A 25547-nucleotide genomic window follows, 5' to 3' on the forward strand; every position below is an offset into this window, starting at 1 on the left:
CACTCTTGACATTTGTCTCATCACGTGATAAATTTATCCATCTGTTGGTCAAATAAGTTTGTAAACATGATATATATGTTTGCTCGCTTGTGACTTATAATGGGTGTGGGGGACAGGCTATAAGCAGGCCAGGTTGTTGTAGCCTGAGGTTTGGTTTTGGGACTAAGCTTTTCCCCACACCCTTGACTGATTGTATGATCTGGGTGGTGCACTATCATGAGAAATCCAATTATGCCTTGGATAAGTGACTTTGTATTGGAGACTTCCTTGTTTGTATATTGGATTAAGGGATTTTGGTTTTCTACACTATAAAGTGGGACAGACCAGGAGCTTGGACACACAGTTCCTGCTTTCACAATTGCAGGGGCTCCCCTGATCCCTTGCCCTTCATGGGAAGAGCTGGTTTTCTGCTTTTCCCTTGTCTTCTTTTGTGGTTTGCCTGTCTTGGTGAGACACCAATAAATAGGATGGCCCCCATCCTCTGACTCCGCCATTTCTTTATCGTCTGCCCGAATCCAATGGGAACCTGCATGTGAATGGTCACGATGACGGCTCCTGGCCTTACAACTGGCGTAGTTTCCGGCAGGATTCAGAGATTGGTATGGAGCCACCACCCGTGATGGGTGGGATAGAGTACTGGTTGCTGCTCTGGCTCCCCATGGCTGTCCTTTTAGGGGCCATGGGCTACATGTTTTTTACTCAAGAGGAAACTGCCCGAGGTCAAAAGCTTCAGCATGAATTACAAACAGAACGGCAGAAAAGGCTGGAACTGGAGCGAGCACTGGAGAAGGAATTACGGGTTCGAGAGTTGCAGTTTACCCTGGAGGCTGAACGTCTTCACCGGCAGTTGTTGGAGAAACAACTGCAGATTCAAGAGCTCGAGTCTCAGCTTCTGGCCAAAAGCCAGCAGCCACAGGAGCCTAAACGGTCACCAAAGGAGCAGCAGCATCCGTGCCGGTGGATTGGCTTTGAGTCAGCGGGAGCAGGCGCTTGCGACTTCTCTTCTGAGGATGAGAAGGCTCAGGCTGAAGCTGCCATACGCACACTGAGAGCCCGACCAGTTGTCGCCAAGAAGGTAAAAACCCAGCAACAAAGAGTCCCTCAGGGGCAGCCACAGCCTCCTGCCCAGGTAATGGAACACTCTGTGGTCCGGCCCAATACCCAGGCAGAGCTGATGGAGTTGGGGGCACAATTTAGGCAGAAACCTACTGAATCCCTGGTAGCCTGGTTACTACGATTATGGGATATAGGGGTGGATGGCATCATGCTCTCCGGAACAGAGATGGAGAAATTGGCCGCCATTACCACACACTCTTCCTTGAGGCAGCGTCTTCAGAACTGCCATGGCAACCCAGGAGACCATACCCTATTAGAATGGGTGATGACTGCCATTCGTATGGTCTGGCAGAATGCTGGAGAACTGCCGGGGGCAATGAGTCGGTGGCAGTGCTACAGTGAGTTAGTAAAGGTCCTTCGAGAACTAGGTATGAAGAATGCTGTTTTCAACCCTGGGTCTCGTGGGCCAGACGAAGAAGTGTTTACGGCCAAAATGAGGGAATTTGTCGTTGCTAGCGCCCCGTCAGCCCTTTTTGGGTCACTTGTGGCTATCTTGGGCCCCTATGTGGGGCAGCCCATCAATGCAGTTACACAGATGGTAGCAGATTTGGGAGAGCTGGAGGCCGCTCGGGATCATAAAGCAGTGAGGGCTGCTGCCTATGTTTCCCCCCCAACTAACAAGGGAAACGGGCCTGTAAAGGTTACCCGAACGCAGATGTGGGTAGACTTGATTGCGGCTGGAGCAGATAAGGGGAAATTGGATGGCCAGTCTAATAAAATTCTTTTGGAGCTTTGGCGGCAGCTTAAACCAGAACAGAAGTTCCAGCCACTGAGACGAAAGGCCCCAGCAGCTACCAATAAAACGTTTGGTGCGCGCACAGCTCGGTTACAAGATTATATGATAGAGACAGCCGAGGGAGAGGGGAACTCCCAAGACCCATTGTACCAGTTTGAATAGGAAAAAGGCCAAGGGACCCGTCTAACGGGGATGGGCGGGGACCGGAGGCCACATGTGGAACTGGCTATCCACTGGTCCCCTTCCAACGTACAACAGGTGTTGGCCTTGGTGGATACAGGTGCAGAATGTTCCCTTCTCTATGGAAACCCAGAGCGGTTTGCTGGGACCCCAGTGGCCATTGATGGTTATGGGGGCCAAACTGTTCAAGTGAAGCCAATAACTATTCCATTGGGGATAGGGAGACTGCCTCCTAAGCCATATGAGGTGTATGTATCTCCTATTCCTGAATATATTTTGGGGGTAGATGTCTTGCAAGGACTGTGGTTGGAAACTACAGCTGGGGAGTTCCGGCTGCGGATCAGGGTTGTGAAGGCAGTATTGCGGGGACATGCATCACATTCCCCTTTGCAATTACCCATCCCTCGGCATGTGACTAACACCAAGCAGTACCGCCTGCCAGGTGGTTATGAAGAAGTCACAGGGACAATCCTTGAACTAGAAAAGGTGGGGATCATCCGGCCAGCACACAGTCCTTACAACTCCCCAGTATGGCCTGTGCGCAAAGCAGATGGAACCTGGAGAATGACAGTAGATTACAGGGAACTTAATAAAGTTGTTCCCCCTTTGCACGCTGCTGTTCCCTCGATAGCTAACATGATGGATCGGCTAAGCCATGAGTTGGGGACATACCACTTTGTGGCAGACTTGGCCAATGCTTTTTTCTCTATTGATATAGCCGCAGAGAGTCAAGACCAATTTGCCTTCAGTTGGGAAGGGAGACAATGGACCTTTACAGTGTTACCCCAGGGCTATTTGCATAGCCCCACCTTGTGCCATGGGCTGGTGGCTGCTGACCTGGCTAAATGGAAACAGCCAGAGGTAGTCCGCATGTACCATTATATTGATGATATTATGCTAACTAGTGATTCTCTTTCAGAATTGGAGCAAGCAGTCCCTACCCTGCTATCCCATTTGAAAGCATGTGGTTGGGCAGTTAATGAGAACAAATTACAAGGACCTGGGTTATCTGTTAAATTCTTGGGAGTTGTCTGGTCGGGTAAGACAAAAGTTATCCCTGACGCAGTTATAGATAAGATTCAAGCATACCCCGTGCCCACTACGGTAAAACAGTTACAGGAATTCTTAGTTTTGTTGGGGTATTGGCGAGCATTTATACCGCATTTGGCTCAGTTACTACGCCCCTTGTACAACCTTATTTGAAAGGGGGTTCGCTGGGATTGGACTGAGCAGGCGCAAGGTTCATTTGCAGCTGCTAAGAGAGCTGTCAAGGTGGCACAGGCCTTGAATGTGTTTGATCCTGCCAGGCCCTGTGAGCTGGATGTTCATGTAACCTCGGAGGGGTTTGGATGGGGCTTGTGGCAGCGGACAGAGCGCCTACGGCAACCTATTGGATTTTGGTCCCAATTGTGGAAAGGTGCTGAAGTTCGTTACTCATTAGTAGAGAAGCAGCTGGCAGCTGTGTATGCTGCCCTCCTGGCAACTGAGAGTATTACAACCACAACACCAGTTACAGTCAAAACAACATACCCTATAGCTGGATGGGTGAGAGATTGGGCAACTAAACCACATAGTGGTATGGCCCAAATGTCTACCCTGGCCAAGTGGGGTGCCTATCTGCAACAACGCTGTGCTCTTAGCACCAGCCCATTGAGGGCAGAACTGCAGGAGGTCTTGGGTCCAGTCACCTATGTGACCTTAAAGTCAGGTGCAACTGGGGCTCAGGAGGCAGAACCTGAGGTCAGTCCTTACCAGGAGGGGCGGGTGCCCATCCCCGAAGATGCCTGGTATACTGATGGTTCCAGCAGGGGCCAACCTGCCAAATGGACGGCTATCGCCTTCCATCCGGCCACTGAGACTATTTGGATGGACACGGGTACAGGCCAAAGCAGCCAATGGGCAGAATTAAGAGCTGTTTGGCTAGTTGCCCATAATGAACCTTCACCTCTGGTGATCTGTACTGACAGTTGGGCTGTCTATTGTGGACTGACCCTTTGGATTGCTACTTGGCACATTAACCAGTGGATGGTAATGCACCGTCCATTATGGGGTCAGGCCATGTGGCAGGACTTATGGGAAATAGGACACCAGAAGCAGGTGACAGTATATCATGTCACAGGGCATGCCCCTCTAGCCCATCCTGGGAATGATGAGGCAGATACGTTGGCAAGGGTGCGATGGTTGGAGACTGCACCTGCAGGTGATGTGGCACAAGTGGCTCCACCGGCCTGCTCCATGCAGGACAGAAAACTATGTGGGCTACGGTTAAGGCTTGGAACTTGCCTGTGTCCTATGCAGAGGTACTTGCAGCCTGTGAGCAATGTGCAGTATGTTCCAAGGAACACCCTCGGAGACCACTGGTGTCACCTGGACAGATCCAGAGGGGTCATGTCCCACTGACACGATGGCAGATAGACATCATTGGACCCTTACCAAAGTCAGAAGGGTACCAGTATGCAGTCACTTGTGTAGATACTGCCACCGGGCTGCTTGCTGCTTACCCCGCTCGTAACCCTGACCAGAGGGCAGTCATACAGGCTCTGGACCGCCTGAGTGCTGCATACGGGCGACCGCTGGTCCTTGAAAGTGACAATGGTACCCACTTCACTGGTTCAACGGTGAGGCAATGGGCTCAAAAGCTGGGGGTGGACTGGAAGTACCATGTTCCCTACCACCCCCAGGCTGCTGGCATCATTGAGCATTATAATGGACTCTTAAAGCAGGGACTGCGACAGGAGGGGGGCACCGGCTCTCTTACTGGATGGACACGCCGCTTATGGACAGTACTCTGGATTTTGAATGAGCGACCTCAACGGGGAAGCCCAGCTCCAGTAGAGGCCCTCCTGCATCGGACAGCTGCCCCTATTCAGTTGCAGATATGCACTAAGGACATTTTACTCAAGCCAGGTTTCGGACAGCAGGGCAACGTGCTCTTGCCTGCTCCAACAGCCTTTCTTAAAGGACAACGGCTTCAATGGACTTGGCCCTGGACTGTACAGGCCCCCCATCTGAGATGGGTGGCCTTGTTGGCACCATGGGGAAAGGGGTTAGAAGTGGACCTCCAGTTAACTCCTTGGGCAACCAGCACCTGGCCACCTAAGGTAGAAGTGTATTATCCCTTGAGTGCTCAAGGGGACAGCATTTTGAAGGGCACCTTTGTAATTTCTTTATGGCCAATAATGAGTTCCCCTATTTTACTACACATAGAACCAGCAGATGCTGGTGTATTGGCCAATAAGGTTTGGTACGCCCACTCAGGGCGGCCTCTGGTGCCAGCTACAGTGCTGTCTGCAGATAAAACTCTGGCCTGTATTCTGCCAGAGGGAAAAGATTTGCCTCTCTTGGTGCCACTGACAGCTCTCTCATTTCGCCCATAGTTTTGATCTGTTAATCCTATTGCTGTAGTTGGTACTATTTCTGTTTATGCAATGTATCCTACTCTTTGCACAGTGACCATCATGGAAGATGCCTGTGGTTTAGATTGTAAAGTGAGCAAAAGGGGTGGAATGTTGGTCAAATAAGTTTGTAAACATGATATATATGTTTGCTCGCTTGTGACTTATAATGGGTGTGGGGGACAGGCTATAAGCAGGCCAGGTTGTTGTAGCCTGAGGTTTGGTTTTGGGACTAAGCTTTTCCCCACACCCTTGACTGATTGTATGATCTGGGTGGTGCACTATCATGAGAAATCCAATTATGCCTTGGATAAGTGACTTTGTATTGGAGACTTCCTTGTTTGTATATTGGATTAAGGGATTTTGGTTTTCTACACTATAAAGTGGGACAGACCAGGAGCTCAGACACACAGTTCCTGCTATCACAATTGCAGGGGCTCCCCTGATCCCTTGCCCTTCATGGGAAGAGCTGGTTTTCTGCTTTTCCCTTGTCTTCTTTTGTGGTTTGCCTGTCTTGGTGAGACACCAATAAATAGGATGGCCCCCCATCCTCTGACTCCGCCATTTCTTTATCGTCTGCCCGAATTCAATGGGAACCTGCATGTGAATGGTCACGATGACGGCTCCTGGCCTTACACCATCCTACCTTACAGGCCAGTCCGTGAAAATATTTTCTGACATTAAACTGATCCGTGGCCCAAAAAAGGTTGGGGACCACTGGTCTAGGGGATTTAAAAAACGTTAAATCTTTCAAGATAATACAATCAAAGACCTTCAGAAATCTTTTAGTATCTATCTCTCCTCCTTTGCCTAGAGGTACACATTAATTTCATGATTCCAGGAAGGGAGGGAGACCTAAAATCAGTGTAGGATATGTAAATTCTATCTCTTATTGAAAGGGAAAGGAAGTTCTTCAGATAACCTTAATCCTTTCAGAGAACTAAAACTAAGTGACCCAATTTTCCTTGTAAGTCAGGAGACTTTCATATCCTTCTCCTTCTATTTTCCAAAGAAAGCCTGACTTTTCCTCTTTAAAATGGCATTGCCAATACTAAGTTTTACAGTTCTCTGGCACCTTACCAAACTATGAACTCAAATCATTGTGAATTATTAATTGCTACCTAGATAGATATTCAATTTTTTTTGGTATTTTTCTGAATTTGGAAACGGGGAGGCTGTTAGACTCCCGCATGCACCCGACCAGGATCCACCTGGCACATCCACCAGGAGGCGATGCTCTGTCCATCTGGGGCATCGCTCTGCTGCAACCAGGACCACTCTAGCGCCTGAGGCAGAGGCCACAGAGCCATCCTCAGCACCCAGGCCAACTTTGCTCCAGTGGAGCCTTGGCTGCAGGAGGGGAAGAGAGAGACAGAGAGGAAAGAGAGGGGGAGGGGTGGAGAAGCAGATAACGCCTCTCCTGTGTGCCTTGGTCGGGAATCAAACCCAGGACTCCTGCATGCCAGGTCGATGCTCTACCACTGAGCAAACCGGCCAGAGTAAAACTATATTAAATGAGAGTAAAGAGAGTTTGGAGCTCTGTCTCATTCTTGATTTTGGAGGAAAAGCTTTTATTTAGCATTCAGCATGATATTAGCTGATGATTTGTCATTTATGGCCTTTATTATGTTGAGATACTTTCTTTCTATTCCAATTTTATTGAGTGTTTTAAACATAAGAGGATGTCACATCTTATCATATTTCTTTTCTACATCTATTGATATAATCATATGAATTTTGGTCTTTGTTTTCTCTGTTTGGTGTATTACATTGATTGATTTTCATATGTTGTACCATCCTTGTGCTCCTGGAATGAATCCCATGTGATCATAATGTATTATTTAAAGTTTTGTTATATTCAGTTAGCTAGTATTTTCTTTAGGATTTTTCCATCTGTATTTATTAGAGATATTGGTCTGTAGTTTATGTATTTTGTGTTGTCCTTGCCAGTTTTTGGTATCAGGGTTATGATGGCCTCAGAAATGTGTTAGAGAGTATTGCTTCTTCTATTTTTTGGAAGACTTTGAGAAGCATAAGTACCTTATATCCTTTGAATGCTTGGTAGAGTTCACCAGTGTAACCATCTGGTTCTGGACTTTTGTTCTTTAGAAGATTTTTTATAGTCATTTTATTTCCTCTCTGTTTATAGGTCTATTTACATTTTTCACTTGTTTTTGAAACTCAATCTAGGAAGATAGTATAGTTCTAAGAATTTATCCATTTCCTTTAGGTTGCTGAATTTGGTGGCATATAATCTTTCATAATATTCTGTTATGATTCTTTTTATATTTATGATGTTCATTGTAATTTCTCCTCTTTTATTTTGGATTTTGTTTATATGAGTCCTTCTTCTTTATTCATTTGTGAGTCTAGCTGATGATTTGTCAATTTTATTAATCTTTCCAAAGAACCCGTTCTTTGTTGTACAATTTCTTCAGTAGTTTCTTTGTTCTGTATTTCATTTAGTTCTGCTGTGGACTTTACTATATCCTTTGTCCTTTCTTCTACTGACTTTGTGTTGTCATTGTTCTTTTCCTAATTCCTTAAAATGTGATGGTAGGTTGTTTACTTGGGATCTCTATTGTTTCTTTATATAAATCTGTAATGATATAAACTTTCCTTTTATTACTGCTTTCACTGCATCCCAGAAATTGTGATACATCTTGTTTTTATTTTTATTTGTCTTTATTTTAATCTCTGCTTTTATTTCTTTATTGACCCAGTCATTTTTTAAAAGGATATTGCTTAATTTTCACATTTTTACTGCTATCTTTACTACCTTTTTTGCCATTGAATTCAAATTCAAAGCCTTATAGTCAGAAAATATGCTTGGTGTAATTTGAATCTTCCTGAATTAGTTGATGTTATTTTTGTGGCCCAGACTCTGATCTATCTCTGAAAATGTTTTATGCACACTGGAGAAGAATGTATAATATGATGTTTTGGGATAATATGTCTTGTAAATATCTATTATGTCATTTGGTCCAGAGTGTCATTTAAGGCCCATATATTTTATTGATTTTCTGTTCAAATGATCTATTATATCTAAAACCATCAAGGTTGTGTTGAGTTCTCCAAGTATGATTGCATTTTTTGTACCCTTTTATTTTTATATCAGTTAGTCGATATCATATATTTTGGTCCTCCCTTATTCAGGGCATATATATTAAGAAATGTTATGTCTTTTTGATACACTGTCCCCTTTATTAACATTATGAAATGTTTATCTTTGTCTCTGGTTACCTTTGTTTTCTTGAATTCATCATTGTCAAATATGAGTATGGCTACAACTGCTTTCTTTTGAATATTCTTTGCTTGGAGAATTGTTTTTCAGCCTTTCACTTTGAAAATGCTTCTCTCTTTGCAGCTTAGATGTGGCTTTTGAAGGCAGCATATGGTTGGCTTTTACTTTTTGATCCAATCTGCTACTCTGTGACATTTTATTCATGGGTTAAGTTTATTTATTTTTAGGATAATTATTGACAAAGATTTCATAAAGCCATTTTGTGTTTTGTTTTCTGGTAGCTCTGTGTCTTGTTTGGTTCTTTTGTGTTTTTTTTTTATTATATTCTGTACTTCTTTACTCTGTTTCTTATTATTTAAACTGTATATTTCCATTTTGGCTTTTATATAGGTGCTTACTATTAGGTTATTAAAAATGTTTGTATTTCTAAGAGTCTTTTGTCTTATGAGTGCTTCTGCACTCCATCCTCCTTTGCTACTGCAGATATTTATCCTCTCATGTTTTTGTGTTATTGTCATCGCAGATTATCCATGTTTTAACTGTTACTTTGTTGGAGTTTTTCTTGTAGTTTTTGTTTGTTTGGTTCTTTGTATCTTGTCATATAACCCCCTTGAGTACTACCTGCAGTGGGTTTTTTCTGGTGATAAGTCTTCTCAGCTTCTGTATGTTTGCAAAAAATTTAAATTCTTTCTAATATTTGAAGGATAACTTTGATGAATATACTATTCTTGTCTGGTGATTTTTCTCATTCAGTAATTTGAACATTTGGGTCCTCTCTCTTCTACCTTATAAAGTTTCTACTGAGAAGTCTGATAATAACTTTATATTTTTTTCATTATATGTTAATGGTCTTCTTTTCCTTAGCAATCTGAGGAGTCTTTCTTTGTTATTGACTTGAAAATTTTATTATGATGTGCCTTGGAGTAAGTTTGTTTCGGTTGTGGTAACTCAATGTTATGTTTGTTTCTTGGATTAAAGGCTCTAACTATTTTCATAGTTGGGGGAAATTCTTATCCATTATTTGTTTTGATAGTTTTTCCATTTTTTTCTCCATCTCTTCTTCTTATGATATATCCATTATTCCTATATTGGTCTTTCTTATGGAGTCAAACAATTCTTGTACAGCTCTCTCCATTTTTTTAAACAATAAATCTCTCTTTAAATGAAACTGCCTTGTGACCCAGCAATTCTACTTCTGGGTATACATCTGAAGAAACCGAAAACACTAATTCAAAGAATATGTGCACTTCTGTGTTCATTGCAGCGTTATTTATAATAGCCAAAAATTCAAAGTGGCTCACGTGCTCATCAGTAAATGAGTGGATACAAAAACAGTCATACATGGAATGAAAGATTATTCATCTTAAAAAAAAGAAAAGGAAATTTTACCATTTGTAACAGCATGAATGGACCTATATGGTATTATACTAAATGAAATAAATTATACAGAAAATAAAAACCCAATAAGATATGAACTCACTTATATGTGAAACCTCAACAACAAAATAAATGAACAAGTACAATAGAAATATTCTCAGATGCAGAGAACCAACTGATGGTTATCAGATGTGAGGGATTTGGGAGGTTGTGTTGAAAACTGAAGGAATTAAAGAGTAGAAATTAGTAGTTACAAAATGGTAATGGGAATATAATTACAGCATAAAGAATATAGTCAATAATATTGTAATAAGATGTATTGTGCCAGGTGGGCACTTGAAATATTATGGGGATCTCTAGATAAAGTACATTATTGTCTAACTACTATGTTGTACACCTAAAACTAACACAAAATAATGCTAAATGTCCAGTATAATTGAAAAATAAAATTTTAAAAATAATTTCTTGTGATCTTGATCTAATTAAGTGAGACTTTACATCTGAATGTAGAGGTCAGAGGTGGAAGAAGACATACATTCAACAGATTCCACACAAAGGAGTCTAGACTGAAGATTTAAAGATAGAAACAAAGACTAGAGTGGCTTCTAGAAGCTCCTGCTTGACAGCCAGAAAGAAATCAGGGACATTAATCATACAATCACTAAGTTTTCCCAAAACCTGAATGTATTTGAAAGAGAATCCCAAGCCTCAAGTAAGATTGTAAAAGCCTCGGTCCACATCTCAATTTCAGCCTTCATGAGACTCAAACCAGAGGAATCAGTTATTTCATCTTCAGTCTTCTTATCCAGAGAAACTGGAAACTAATAATTTTATGTTACTTTAAGCTAATAAGATTTTTTTTTTCTTTTCCAAGTGAGAGGAGGGGAGACAGACAGACTCCCACATGCGCCCTTACCAGGATTCACCTGAAACCCCTGTCTAAGGCAAATGCTCTGCCCTTCTGGGGCCCATGGACTCGAATTCATCAAGCCATTGCTTTGGGATAGGAAGAGAGAGAAGGGGAATAAGTGGAGAAGCAGATGATCGCTTCTCCTATGTGTCCTGACTGGGAATCAAACCTGGGACATCTATTCAACAAGCCTACAGTCTACCACTGAGCAAACCAACCAGAACATAAGTTTCATTTAATTAGTTATATACCAATAAAAAGCCTAGCAGATTGTTTTAATCTTTATATCTTAACCGACATTCTCTCTCAGGAGCACTGACACCTTTTACATTAATATTTGAAAACCCCTACATTTTTTCCTTAATGTACTTTCCCGATATTACCTTCCACTATAAGCTTTTAGTCATGCTCATACCTTTATATATTCTTTCCTGTGTATTATCATTTTATACCAAAGGCTTCATTGTATCCTTTATTTTGGAGTCCCTTCTACATTTCTTCAATATCACCAAGTTCCAATCTTAATCATCATTAAAAGCTTGATGACAGCTCTTTCAAAATAAATGTCATTGATTCAGTACATCTTTTGAAATCTGTCTCTTATTTATACACCCAGGGGAGTATTCTATACTTCTCATGAGTTTCTCATGTTATTTTATTGTATCCTAGGTATATAAACCTTGATCTTCCCTGCAGTAAGGAAGCATTGCTATAGCTCATATATATATTGCATTGTGTATAGGAAGTGATTTAGTACCGGGTGAATTGACAGCTAGATAGATTGAATTAGTAAATTCTAAGAATGAGCCTTTACTTTCCTAATATATATTTAATTTATCTGCTCCACTCTTCCTGAAAGTATATATATATTTCTTGGTTAAGTTTTCACCATCATCATTCTCCAACCTTCACACTGTTTTCTTGCTAACCCAGACTTTATCACAACTTTTCTCTTTTATAGACATTCCCAAGCAATAAACATAGAAACATATTGCACAAAAACATTGTTAAAATAGCATTTTAATGTTTAAATTTAACCTGGAAGACTTATTTGGTGCATGGTGGATAACTATGTGTTTATTCAATTGCTCATATAATTCTAAAAATAATTCCAGAAATAAATATTTACCTCGCAGGACCTCATATATATGTGTGTGTTTGGGATATTTTTTGAGATATTTTATAAGAAATGCATTGTTCAGAAATTTTCTTGTTTCATAAATATTGTAGAGTGTACTTACATGAACATACACATGCAGGTGGTGTAGTCTATTGCACACCTAGGCTATATGATATATTATCTTTTCATATGTGGTCTGTTATTGACCTCAATGTTTTTATGCTGTGCATACCTTAATATATATCATGCAGAAAAACATGTGTCATCTCAGCTTAAAGAAACAATTAAAATACTGTGTTTCAGGTGTCATGATTTGGTTTGAACAATGAAAATGGAAATATATAAACTTGAATAATTTTGTAAGTAATTTTTCAAGACAATTATTATTGCCTGAGCACAGTTGATAAAGTGTCAAACTGGGATGCAGAGTGCCCAGGTTCAGCACTTCAAGATCACTGGCTTGAGCACGGGCTCACTGGCTTGAGTGTAGGATCATAAATGTGATTCCATGATTGCTGGCTTGAGCCCAAAGGTCGCTGGTTAGAGCCCAGTTCGCTGGATTAAGCAAAAGGTCACTTGTTCTTCTGGAGCCCCCTGGTCAAAGCACATATCAGAAAGCAATCAATGAACAACTGAGGAGCCACAAGAAAAAATTGATGCTTTTTATCTCTCTACTTTCCTGTATATCTGTTTTTATCTGTTCCTCTGTATCACACTCTTTCTATCTCTGTAAAAAAAGAAAAAAAAGAAAGAAAAGACAATTATTATTATTGTCTTTTCCACACTGTGTACCACGAAGTGAGAATGGTGGAATCTGGGGAGGAAGCTGAGGTTAAGAGATGTCAAGTGCATTATTGAGAGGTAGGTAAGATTACTCAAAGACCTGAGATTACTATTGCAATAGTATATTAATTAATTAATAATATATTAAGTAATTAATAGATTAATTATATAAGCAATATTAAGAGCATAATTGATACAAGCCATTATAATAAATTGTGTTTTTAAGTAACTCAAATGTTAAACACTTAGTATATCTCATAATTCTGTGGTCATCATACATAACTCTTTATAGGTTGCCAATTGCTTCTAACACTAAGTTATCAATCTCAATTATTTGATGACATTTTAGTTAATTGTGAGAGAATGCTTATGTGTTTTGTAAAGAAAATTGTGTCTGTTGAGTAATATCTATAGTGATAAACACCATGTAAAAATATACTTCTTTAAACAAAGCCACTTTAATATATAACATATTTTTATGTCTTTCCAGTTCTCTCTTGGAAGATGTCCCTTTTCTCTGCTTTTTTTATTCCTATAAAAATGATGACAAGGAGGATTAAAGCCTCCAATTATTGAACAGTTACTCTATGTGATCAAAATATATGTCTGGGCCCTGGCCGGTTGGCTCAGCGGTAGAGCATCGGCCTGGCGTGTGGGGGATCCGGGTTCGATTCCCGGCCAGGGCACATAGGAGAAGCACCCATTTGCTTCTCCACCCCCCCATCCCCCCCACTCCTTCCTCTCTGTTTCTCTCTTCCCCTCCCGCAGCCAAGGCTCCATTGGAGCAGGGATGGCCCGGGCGCTGGGGATGGCTCCTTGGCCTCTGCCCCAGGCGCTAGAGTGGCTCTGGTCGCAGCAGAGCGAGGCCCAGAGCATCGCCCCCTGGTGGGCAGAGCGTCGCCCCTGGTGGGCTTGCCGGGTGGATCCCGGTCGGGCGCATGCGGGAGTCTATCTGACTGTCTCTTCCCGTTTCCAGCTTCAGAAAAATACAAAAAGAAAAAAAAATCAGTAATTTCTAAAAAAAAAATATATATATATATGTCTGTATGAGTGTCCATGTATATGTAAACACATACAGATATATATTTAGTCCCTTAAACTACTCCAAACAACAAAATAGAAAGCCAACAAATATTTTTAAATTAATGGATAGTCACAGTTAATAAAATAAAAGAAAACTTCATTGGAGGAAAATGGTAAACAACAAATAGAGGCAGAGAACTATCAAGAAATGTTTTTAAAAATCTGAAGTTCTGAAGTTCTGAAAGATTTAGCCACCTAAACTATGAAGCAGATTTGTAAGTCACAGTCAAATTTGGCTGGCTCCAAAGTGTATATATTCACTCATGGTACTAGATCATTTGCTTCTTCCACAGAAAAACCAGGAGAAACTCTTCACTTTAATTTCACTTAATTCTAATTAATGATTACTTATTTTTCTTATTTTCTATTTCTTCTTCTATTGATATTTTCTATGCTCATCTATGCTATCTACCAATTTAAAATATTTATGGTGCAAGGCAGAGAAGATATTCATTGAACAAAATAACACAAACTTATACCCTCATGAAATTTATAATATAGTAGGAGATAGATAATAAATAAATAAAACCCAGGGCCTATCTGGTTGTCTCAGTGGTAGAGCATTGGCCCAGCCTGTGTATATCCCAGGTTTGATTCCCAGTTAGGGCAAACAGAAGCACTTACCTGCTTCTTCACCCCTTTCCTTCTCACTTCTCACCTTCTCCCTCTCTCTCTTCTTCCCCTCCTGCAGCCATGGATTGATTGATTCTGGGACACTGAAGATAGCTTTATGGCCTTGGCCTCAGGCACTAAAAAATGGCTCCAGTTGCAACAGAGCAAGGACCACCTAGTGGGCTTTCCCAGTGGATCCTGGTCACAGTGCATGTAGGAGTTTGTCTCTCCCTCTTCTCCTCTCACTAAAATAAAAACAAAAAAAATAAATAAGACCCACATTGTATCAGTTGATTACAAAGGTTATAAAGGCAAATAAAATAAGGGAAGAAAGAAGGTAATAATATGAAGCCAGAGCTTCAGTCCAAGGGAGGCATCAGTGATAAGACAATTCAGCAGACACTTAAAATACAGCATAATTTACAAAAGCTTCATTTAAATGGATAGAAGATTTATGGCATAAGGAAAAAAGTCTATAATTATGAATCTTCTTATTTCAGTTTTTCCTCTAAAGTCAGGAGTTTTCATGCATGTCTTGAGGCCTGTTGTGTGGTCTTTATGGATTTAAGTCTTTAGCAATAGTAATCTCAGGTCTTTGAGTAATCTTACTTACCTCTCAACAATGCACTTGACATCTCTTAACCTCAGCTTCCTCCCCAGATTCCACCATCCTCACTTTGCAGTACAGAGTGTGGAAAAAACAGAACCCACAAATCATTCTCCAGAGCCACTCTCTTCCTTGACCAGCAGAGGAACACTAGTAAAGTTTTCAGGCATGATATCAAAGTAATGGTGTCGTGAAAGATACTCCTGATCTCACCTTTTGAAATATCAACAAATTGAGTCCCTGGCCAGTTGGCTCAGTGGTAAAGTGTCAGCCCAATGTGTGTAAATCCTGAGTTTGATTCCAGGTCAGGGCACATTGGAGAACTGATCTGCTTCTCTACACCTCCCCTTCCCCTTCTCCCTCTCTCTCAGTCTTTCTCTCTTCTACTCCTCCAGCTATGGTTCAAATGATTTGAGTAAAATGGCCACAGGAACTGAGGATGCTCCAGGGTCTTCTTGCCTCAGACTCTTAAATTGCTCAGTTCATGAGCAACGGAGCAGATACTCTCGTTAGGCAGAGGATCACCTTGTACACCTTGTAAGGGGCTTGCTGGGTGTATTCTGACCAGGATGCATGAGGGAACTTATCTCTCTGCCTCCTTTACTGAGTTCTAGTCTCAATTCTCCTTTTATATCCATTTTATTGAGTTCTTCAAACATGAAGAAATATTATATTTTATCAAATGCTTTTTCTGCATCTATTGATAGGGTCATATAATCTTTGCTCTTTGTTTTGTTGATATGGCATATTACATTGATAAATTTTTATATGGTGAACTATTCTTGTGTTCCTGGAATGAATCTCACTTGATCATAATGTATTATTTTTTAATATATTGCTGTATTTGATTTGCTAATATTTTGATTAGGATTTTTGCATCTGTAATCATTAGAAATATTGGTCTGTAGTTTTTCTTTTTTCTTTTTCTGTGCTTGCCAAATTTTGGTTTCAGGGTTATTTTGGCCTCATATAATGTGTTAGAGAGTATTCCTGCTTCTCTATTGTTTGAAAGACTTTGCAAGGATAGATAACAATCTTCTTGGAATGTTTGGTAGAATTTACTAGTGTAGTCATCTGGTCTTGGACTTTTATGTTTGGGAGGATTTTGACAGTTGTTTCTATTTCATTCCTGCTTGTGGGTGTATTTAGGTTTTACACTTCTTCATGACTCAGTCAAGGAAAATTTTATAGTCCTACAAATTTATTGATTTCCTCTTGGTTGTTGAATTTAGTGACATATACTCTTTCATAGTATTCTCATATGGTCCTTTGTGTATCTATGATGTCTCTGGCAACTTCTCTCTCATTATGAAAATTGTTTATATGAGACCTTTTTCTTTTTTTCCTTAGTGAGTCTCACCAGGGGTTTATCAATTTTATTGATCTCTCAAAGAATCAGCTCTTTGTAGTATTAATTTTTCTATAGCTTTTTTGTTCTCTATTTCATTTAGTTCTGTAATTTTTACTATTTTCTTTCTTTTGTTGACTTTAGGTTGTCTTTGGGAGTTTTTTTGTTTTTTGTAGTTTCTTAAGATGCAATGTTAGGTTGTTTACATGGGATCTCTCTTGTTTCTTAATATAACCCTGTAATGATGTAAAATTTTTCCTTATTACTTTCACTTTATCCCAGAAATTTTGATATGTCATGTTGTCATTCTTGTTTCTCTGCATACACTATTTTGTATTTCTGCTTTTATTTTCTCTTTTACCCAGTTATATTTTAAAAGTTGTTGTTTAATTTCCACATGTTTCTTTTTATTGTTTTTTTTACTTCCTTTTTTGAAGTAGAATTTTAATTTCAATTCCTTATGGTCAGAAAATATGCTTGGTATAATTTCAATTTTCCTAAATTTGTTGATGTTAGTTTTGTGACCTAACATACAGTCTATCCTTCAGAATGTTTCATGCACATTTTAGAAGAATGTACAATCTGATGTTCTGGAGTGAAATGTTCTGGAAATGTCTATTATGTCCATTTGGTCTAGTCTGTCCTTTAAGGTCAATATTTCTTTATTGACTTTCTATTTTGATGATCTATCAAAAGCTGTCAATGATGTATTAAATCTCCTTAGTATAATTGTGTTTTTGTCTGTTTCTACTATTAAATCAGTTATTAGATGTCTTATCCATTTTTTTGCTACCTAATTCTGTTCACATATATTAAAAATTGTCATATCTTCTTGATACAGTGTCCCTTTTATCATTATAAAATATCCATCTTTGTTCCCAGATACCTTTGTTGTCTTGAAGTCAGTATTGTCAGATATGAGTATGGCTATTTCTGCTTTTTGGGAGGTATTACTTGTTTAGAGAATTGTTTTCCAACCTTTCACATTGAGTCGGCTTTTGTCCTTGCAGTTTAGATGTATCTCGCTTGAAGACAGCATTCTGTTGGGTTTTGTATTTTGATCCAATCTGCTGTTCTGTGCCTCTTTAGTGATGAGTTTGGTTCACTAAGGTAACTATTGACATTTCAGGATTTTCTATAGCATTTTATGTTTTGTTTTCTGGTAACTCTCTGTCTCATTTGGTTCTTTTCCTCTGTGTTTCTGTCAGTTGTTTTTGTTTGGTGCCATTCCATATTTCTTTCTCCTGTTTTTTCTTTTTTTAAGCTATGTGTTTCTTTAGTGGCTTTTTTGTGTTGGTACCATTAGGATATTAAGAGAAAATTTTTCACATGCATAAGAGTTCTTTGTCTTATGAATGCTTTTGCATTCCATCCTCTTTTGTTAATGAAGATTTTTAACCTCTCCCTTTTATATTAGTTTTTGTCTCATATTGTAAAATTTTTGGAACTTTTACTTGTAGTTTTGATTGTTTTCTGTTTTTTTTTTAATGTGGTTGAATAACACCCTTCAGTATTTCCTGCAGTGGGGTTTTCTGATAAAATTCCTTCAGCTTCTGTATGTCTGCAAAAGTTTGATTTATCTTTTATATTTAAAGGATAGCTTTGATAAATATAATATTCTTGGCTGGCAATTTCTCTTTTTTCAGTACTGTAAATGTTTGTGCCTACTATCTCTGGCTTTTAAAGAGTCCGATGATAACCTAATGGGCCTTCCTTTATATGTTATGCTATTTTCCCTAGCTGCCTTGAAAATTCTTTTTTGTCATTGATTTTGGACAATTTTATTATGATGTGTCCTGGAGATGGTCTGTTTTGGTTGAGGTAACTCACTTTTTTGTTGTTGTTTTTTTTTGCTTTTTGAATTCAAGGATCTCTTTCTATAGGCTTTGGAAGTTCTCATCAATTATTTGTTTGAATAGACTCTCTATTCGCTTCTCCCTCTCTTCTTTTTCTGAAATACATATTATTCTTATATTGCTCTTTCTGATGGAGTCAGATAATTCTTGTTGAACTCTATCATTTAAAAAAAATCATGAGTCTCTGTATTATTTTCTCTGTAGCATCTCTAGTTGCCTGTCTTCAATGTTAATGATTCACTCATCTATCTTTTCTGTCCTATTAGCTAAACTTGCTACTTCAGTTTTCAATTTATTGAGTATTTCATCTATGTTTGGTTCTTTTCTGAACTTTTAAATTTAGCTTCCTGAGAACAGAGAAGAGAAAAAAGTAACATTTGGCTAATTGACATCAGTAGAGTGAGGCTTCACAGTATTAATACAGTTTTAATAGGAAGTGTTAGAGAGCGGGGAGATGGAATAATCAACAAGAATGTGGAACAACATTTACAATGTTATGGAAAATGTGAAAATACCTAAAAATGACCAGGGTTGCTGTATGACTATGGTGTTCAGTGCATGATATTAAAGGGTGACTTTTAAAACAGAGGGGACATGGTCAGATGAATAGGTAGGGGAAATTCAAAAATGGAGATGAGATGGAGCTCCAAAGAGAGGTCAGGTAATAGAAGATCTTGACACTAACATTAGGAATTTAGTCATTATCACATTGATGATATTTTATAAACCTCAAAAAATGTAAGCCTAGTTACAAAATAATTCAATATTATAATATAGTCTAACCATTTAGAAAACTTTATTATTACCATATTAAAGTGCATTATATTGGGTAGCATTTTTTTTACTAGTTTTTGTAATGCTGTAACAACTCCAAAATCTTAGGGACTTACTATAGCTAAAGGGCACTTTTCATTAACAGTTTAATTTTTCTATGTATTGACTATGGTATTCCTTTGTGCCCTCTTTGTTGTTGGGGCCCAGGCTAGAGAAGTAGCTTCTATCTAGATTACTCTGGGTTCATGTCAGATGGGAAAAAGAGAGATAACAAATTTAAGTGGCAACTCATTAAGTTTTTCTTTGAAAATTGTTTGCATCACCTCCACATAATTTTTTACTGGCCAGCACATGTCACAACTCAGTCAAGTGGAGAAGGGTGTAGTTATTTATCTCACAGTGAGGGGGGAAATAATAAATATTAAAAACAAACATACACTCAATCTACCAGAGTGCTAATTGCATAAACTTATGTATGACATTTAGGTTTAAAACCCAGCTCTGCAACATGTTAGCTATAAAAAATTTTGACAATTTAGTTATGTATGCTGTTTATTATTAGAATGATTTCAATAATAAAAATCTCAATGAATAGTTATATTTAAGCATATAACATTTGGCTTTGAAAATTGACCCATAACTTTGTGCTTTCCCCAGAAAACCTTCCAAGTCCAGGGCTACTTGTGCCTCACCATACACCAAGCTATGGTCAGAAATGGCTCAAAAGGCTGAAACAACTCAGATATGTTTGTTGTTGGCTTTTTTTGTTTGGTTGTTTTGTTTTTGTACTTTTCTGAAGTTAGAAACAGGGAAGCAGTCAGACAGACTCCCGCATGCTCCCAACCGGGATCCACCTGGCATGCTAACCAGGAGGTGATGCTCTGCTCATCTGGGTCATTGCTCCGTTGCGGCCGGAGCCATTGTAGCACCTGAGGTGGAGGCCATGGAGCTGGCCTCAGCACCCTGGCCAACTTTGCTCCAGTGAAGTCTTGGGTATAGGAGGGGAAAAAAGGAAGGAGAAGGAGAAGGTGGAGAATCAGATGGGCACTTCTCTTGTGGTCCCTTCCTGGGAATTGAATCCCAGACTTCCACACACCAGGCCAACACTCTACCACTGTGCCAACTGACAAGGGCCTCAGATATGTCTTTTAAGTCCAGACTGAGCTTATTAGAGTATTTTTTCCTAATAGGTCTTCAAAAATATCTTCTCTGCTAAATGAAATTTGAGCTACTGTAGCTCTGCCAGTAGCAGTGATTGGAACTTACCTTTGATGATACTGAGGCTGAGATGTTGAGCAACTAATGTTCTCAGCATATGAAAAGTTTAAAAATTCTTTAATCCAGTTATATTGTTACCAGATCATTTTCAGGTCTACCTCTGTACAGTTCTAGAAATTATGCATTTGTCAGGAGACGTCAAGGGTTATGACTCACTGCAGAAAAAAAATTAAGTATGAGTCAGAGTTCAAGTTTTATTCAGGTAGAGAAAAGAAAGGGGCCAGGGTGTAGATGTTGCTGTGAAGAAAAGCAAAAAGCACATATCCAAATGGACATAGACTAACTCAATAGATGTTAGATGTGCAGTTGGTCAGTTAGATATTGAGATTTTATTTGTTTCCAATAACGTTGGGAAGTGGTGTCTCTAAGCTTAGTGGTGCTGAAATCTGATTCTGCTGATAGGGAAGAGGTCTTGTTTCTAATATGGTCTACTCTGGAAGTGTCATGTCATTTGTCTCCCTGGGGGAGGAGGGTGGCTTCCACTTGTAGTGTCAATTTCATTATGATAATGGTATAAAGATTTTTGGGGACATTCTCTGGTCAATTTTTCCTCAATTTTAGATTAACTTTGAATAACTTTTTTTTGTTTTCTACCTCCCTGACTATATAAATTTAAAAAATGCAAGCCATCTGGTCTTAAGTATTTTAAAATGAAGAGGGTAGGGTCTTATGATTTATTAGCTGGCTCTTCATTGCTCAGCCATTCTTTCATTTGTTCAGCCATTTATCTCAGTATCTTTATTCCACTTACCATAAAAATTTCCTAGTTTCTTGCTCACTTCTCTTAATATCAACAAACATTTCTATGGCACTTCTCTGTGACAGATATTCTATGGTCACTATCTCATTTAATAGTCACAACATCCCTTTTGAAAAATATTTTATCATTTATTTTACACACAAGGAAACTGAGACACAGGGATGTTATCTGACTTTTGTAAGGTCATATAACTGGGAAATAGGAGAAACAGAGTTAAAATGCAGAGATACTAGTGCGAGAGTCCATGATAGTGGTATTAACAGTGAACAGGATAGGGGTACAACAAAGGGCCTCTGTATTCAACAGAAAGAACTCCCAATAGGCAATTTTGGAACCATTTCAACAAGCAAATAGAGTTTTATCAGATTATAACCCAAAGTATAAAATTAATATCCATGAGTCCATACTGATAACAATAAATTTTTTCACTTGCTATGGCTGGCACTGCCACTCAGCCTGATATGCTTGGTCCTGCAGAGAGGTCTTTAGGCTGCAAACAGACTTTTGAGATGCTCTCTCTTGAGGGAAGCTTATGAAGAAATACGTGACTAGTCAGAAGACTTTTGAGAAAGGACCTGTCTCTCTAATCTTGAGCACACAGGCAGCACCCATCACCACCACCTGGAAGGATGCAAGACCCACTACTGCAGCTGAATTTGCTGCTACTAAATTTGTTGAGGGCAGGGAGACAGGAGAATGGTGAAGAATTGAGACTTTTATGGGTTTGGAGGAGAGCCATTCTCCACCACTTCAAGTACACAAACGGCACCTTCTCTCACCTTGACCTGTTGCAATACTCAGCCCACAGATGCAGGTGAATTTGTCCCATGCAAGGAAACAAAAGAATGAATGGTGCAGAGCCAAGACTTCTTATGGTAATATAAGGAAAGTTACTTGACCAGAGACATGTAGGGAGATTCTGGGGTTTGAAGTTCTGAGAAAATACAGATGTGGGAGAAGCTACTATAATTCCTGTGCTGAGTCATTCTTCAGTGCCACCTGACCATATTTCTTACATAGAGCACTCCCCTCCATATGGCATCAGCCTAGGGGTAACTAATTATCCCTTCTCTGGACTTCCTCTCACCCACCCTATGGAGATTAGGTCCTGCTAAGCCCTTCTGAGAAGTTAGTGGCCACAGCCAGAGGGCAGAGGTGTGAACAGACTCAGGGGGTGATAGTGACTCAGTTATCAAGTCCAAAGCAAGGGATATTCCCCTTGACTTTCTCATGAATCTTATAGGCACTTACCCCTAACAAGAGATTCAGTAGTACCATCCTCCTGGGTGCAAAGGGGCAGACTGAGACTGGAAGCTCTGGGGTGGGGACCACACCCACCATCTTGCCTGAAGCCTTACATGAAAAAGCCACTAGCCCCATCATCCTGACTCCATCAGAGACACTATTAGTGACTGTCTTTAATAGGTATCTAGCATGTAGTGGCAGCTGGAGACAAGTCTAGGTGTGCCTGGAATCTTTTGCTGACCTTGCCCCCGGGCCCAGTGCTGGTTAAAAGCCAACTTAGGTGTGCAGCTTGGTTGTTCCCACGTGCACCTAAGTCCAGCAGAAGGAGCCATAAACTGTTGATTGCTCCTTGCTCCAAACAGGTTGTGAAGGGCCAGTTACAGGCTGTGTTTTACATTGATCTCACCAGGTTTCTTCCTAAGAGGCCCAGAACCAACAAAACTAGTGGCCACCTTTAAACAACATCATAATAGTAAGATCCAATTAACCTCACAAGCAGCATATCCAAGAGGAGAGCTTGTCAAACACCAAACCCAGCTGAAGTGAATTCCACTTCCTGTGGACAGCACTTGCACTGCATGCAGCTCACACATTTTGGTCAAGGTAGAGCCTCACAGGCAACCAGCTCAAAGGTCAATCTGATGGACAGTAGGACAATAGCAATCAAACCTCAATTACAATAGGGGGATACACATGACCCACACAAGGATCATTCCTGAAACACCTAGCTTAAAGAATCAAGAAGACTGCACCACTTGACCCAACACAACACCTACTGCAATGAACCACCCCACAAAACCTGGGAATTATAGCAAATTTATTTAATACATGAAAACAAACACAAAGAGGCAACCAAATGGGGGAGAAAATAAAACAAAATAGGCCTCAAATGACAGAACCAGAGACATCTCTAGAAAAAGAGATAACTGAAATAGAATTTAGCAATTTATGAGAGATAGATTAAAATAATGCTTATACAGATCCTCAAGGAGCTAGTGAGAGCTTCATCAGAGAGATAGTAAGCATAAAAAGGACACAGAATCCATAGAAACCAGTCAAAAATAAAGAATAAGGAGAGCCACTGTTAATACTTTTAAGTACTTTTTTACTTTCTTGAACTACAAGATGCTCCAGTCTCATCTTATATATTTCCTTAACCAGTCCTAAGATCATCTCTGACTTCAAGGATTCCTGTTCCTTTTTATTGGAGAATGGTGTTACAATTACAGTATTTTTTGAAGCAGTGGCACAATGATGTAGTGGAGAGATGTTGTGACACAGTTTGTTCTTACATGGTTTTTGATAAGCTACATGGATCACAATGTCTCACTGGAAAATAATTTTATTAAGTCCAAGTGCAGATACACATATATCTCACCTGCAAGACAATCAGCACAAAGATATTCTCCTGTAAGTTCTAAAAGAGCCTCTGGCTTCTCATCTTTTCATTATTAAGTCAATTGTTTGGAATTCTTCACATTCACAAAGAAGCCAAGACTAAATAACTCTGTAATAACTGTGATGCCCATTTTAGTTTTTAGATTTTGTCACATTGTGCAAATTCTGGCTAACAGACAAAACTGATCAGTTAGTAAAATTAAAATGTTCACTGCTGCACTTATCAAAAGCTGTATAAATTTATATGACATTAATATATGCTTTAAGTAAATATTACTACTAATTATTTTAACATGACATTTTCAGTAGTATAAAAGGTACATGTTGGCACATAAACAGATGAAGTATAAAAGATACCAAGACATTTTTAGGGCAATTTTTAAAAACTATTTTTCCTAATTGATAAGGGTTTTCTTCCAGCAATATTATTAAGCAAATAAAGGTTAAGCATTCTTTCTACTCTCTTATACTTGAAATAAAATTAGCCAAATGATCTTTTCACAATTACATAAAATTATTATATTTTTATCTGTAGCCAAAAAAAAGCAAATACTCTGTTTAATCAGATGTTGAACCAGTCCCCCAATGCTATTTTTTTATCATTTATTTCAGCCTTTGTCATTTCTTATTAGTATGGTTACACAAATGTTGACTACAATTTTGACCTCACACATAATTTGTTTTGCATTAAGGAATGTCAATGAGTCTTCTATCTGGAAAAGTTATCATATTGTCTGAAGTGTTTCCTAAAATAAATATGTCAACCATAGAGCAAATAAATTCTAGTGCTCTTCAGTGACTCCTGCCAAATTACCATGCAGCCTGTGCTGCCAGTGCTTTGCAGTAAATGGAGTGAGAGTGAAAGAACACATGACTTTATGCAAAAGCAATGGCATTAGAGTCACTGACAAAAAACTACAGTGACCAACCATTTTCTAATAATGAAAACTAGCAATTAGAGCCATGTGACAATGGAACAGGCAAAAATAAATGATCTTGTTACTCAAGAAGAGGCAGGATGTCATGATGTTGGAGACTGAATTACAGCTCAGGGTATGGAGGTGAGCTGGAAAAACTCTGAGGCCTCTTTCAATTCCCAAATATGTGATTCTTATTTTTAGAATGTTAGTGAATTCTAGATATTTGAAACTTTGTTGGGGAGAAATGAAATCTTGCCAAATCTAAATTTTAAAACATGTTGTCTATAAAAAGCTGAGAGGTATTATTTTATCAGAAAAATATTTCATCAAATTTTTCTCATGTATATACAGCAAAACACATAATATAATTTGTTCTAATGACCATAGCAACAGAGTGTAACTGCATGACTAAGTCATTATTGTGACCCTTGACTAGTTCAAGTGAATGAATCCTCATTGAATATATAATTATATATTCAGTTTCCTCTGAACTTCTCAGAGGGTATATATCATACGAACTGACCATTGGCAAAACAATCTTCCAAATAATAGTAATTATATAGTTTGCCAATTGCATGGTAAATATAAATAAGACAATTAATTCTGTAATAATTTTGATGCCTATTTTAGTTTAAAACTCTGCATTTTAGGTAATATTTAATATATATTCTCAGATAATTGTCACATAAGACTGCAGCTAAGTGCTTACATATACAGATGGTCTCAATAACATGTCTTTAGAAGTACAATAGTTCTTACCTAACTGGACTGTGTAAAGATTAACTGAGATAAGACCTATGTATCT

The sequence above is a fragment of the Saccopteryx bilineata genome, chromosome X (assembly GCF_036850765.1).
Source record: "Saccopteryx bilineata isolate mSacBil1 chromosome X, mSacBil1_pri_phased_curated, whole genome shotgun sequence".
NCBI classification, from domain to species: Eukaryota; Metazoa; Chordata; class Mammalia; order Chiroptera; family Emballonuridae; genus Saccopteryx; species Saccopteryx bilineata.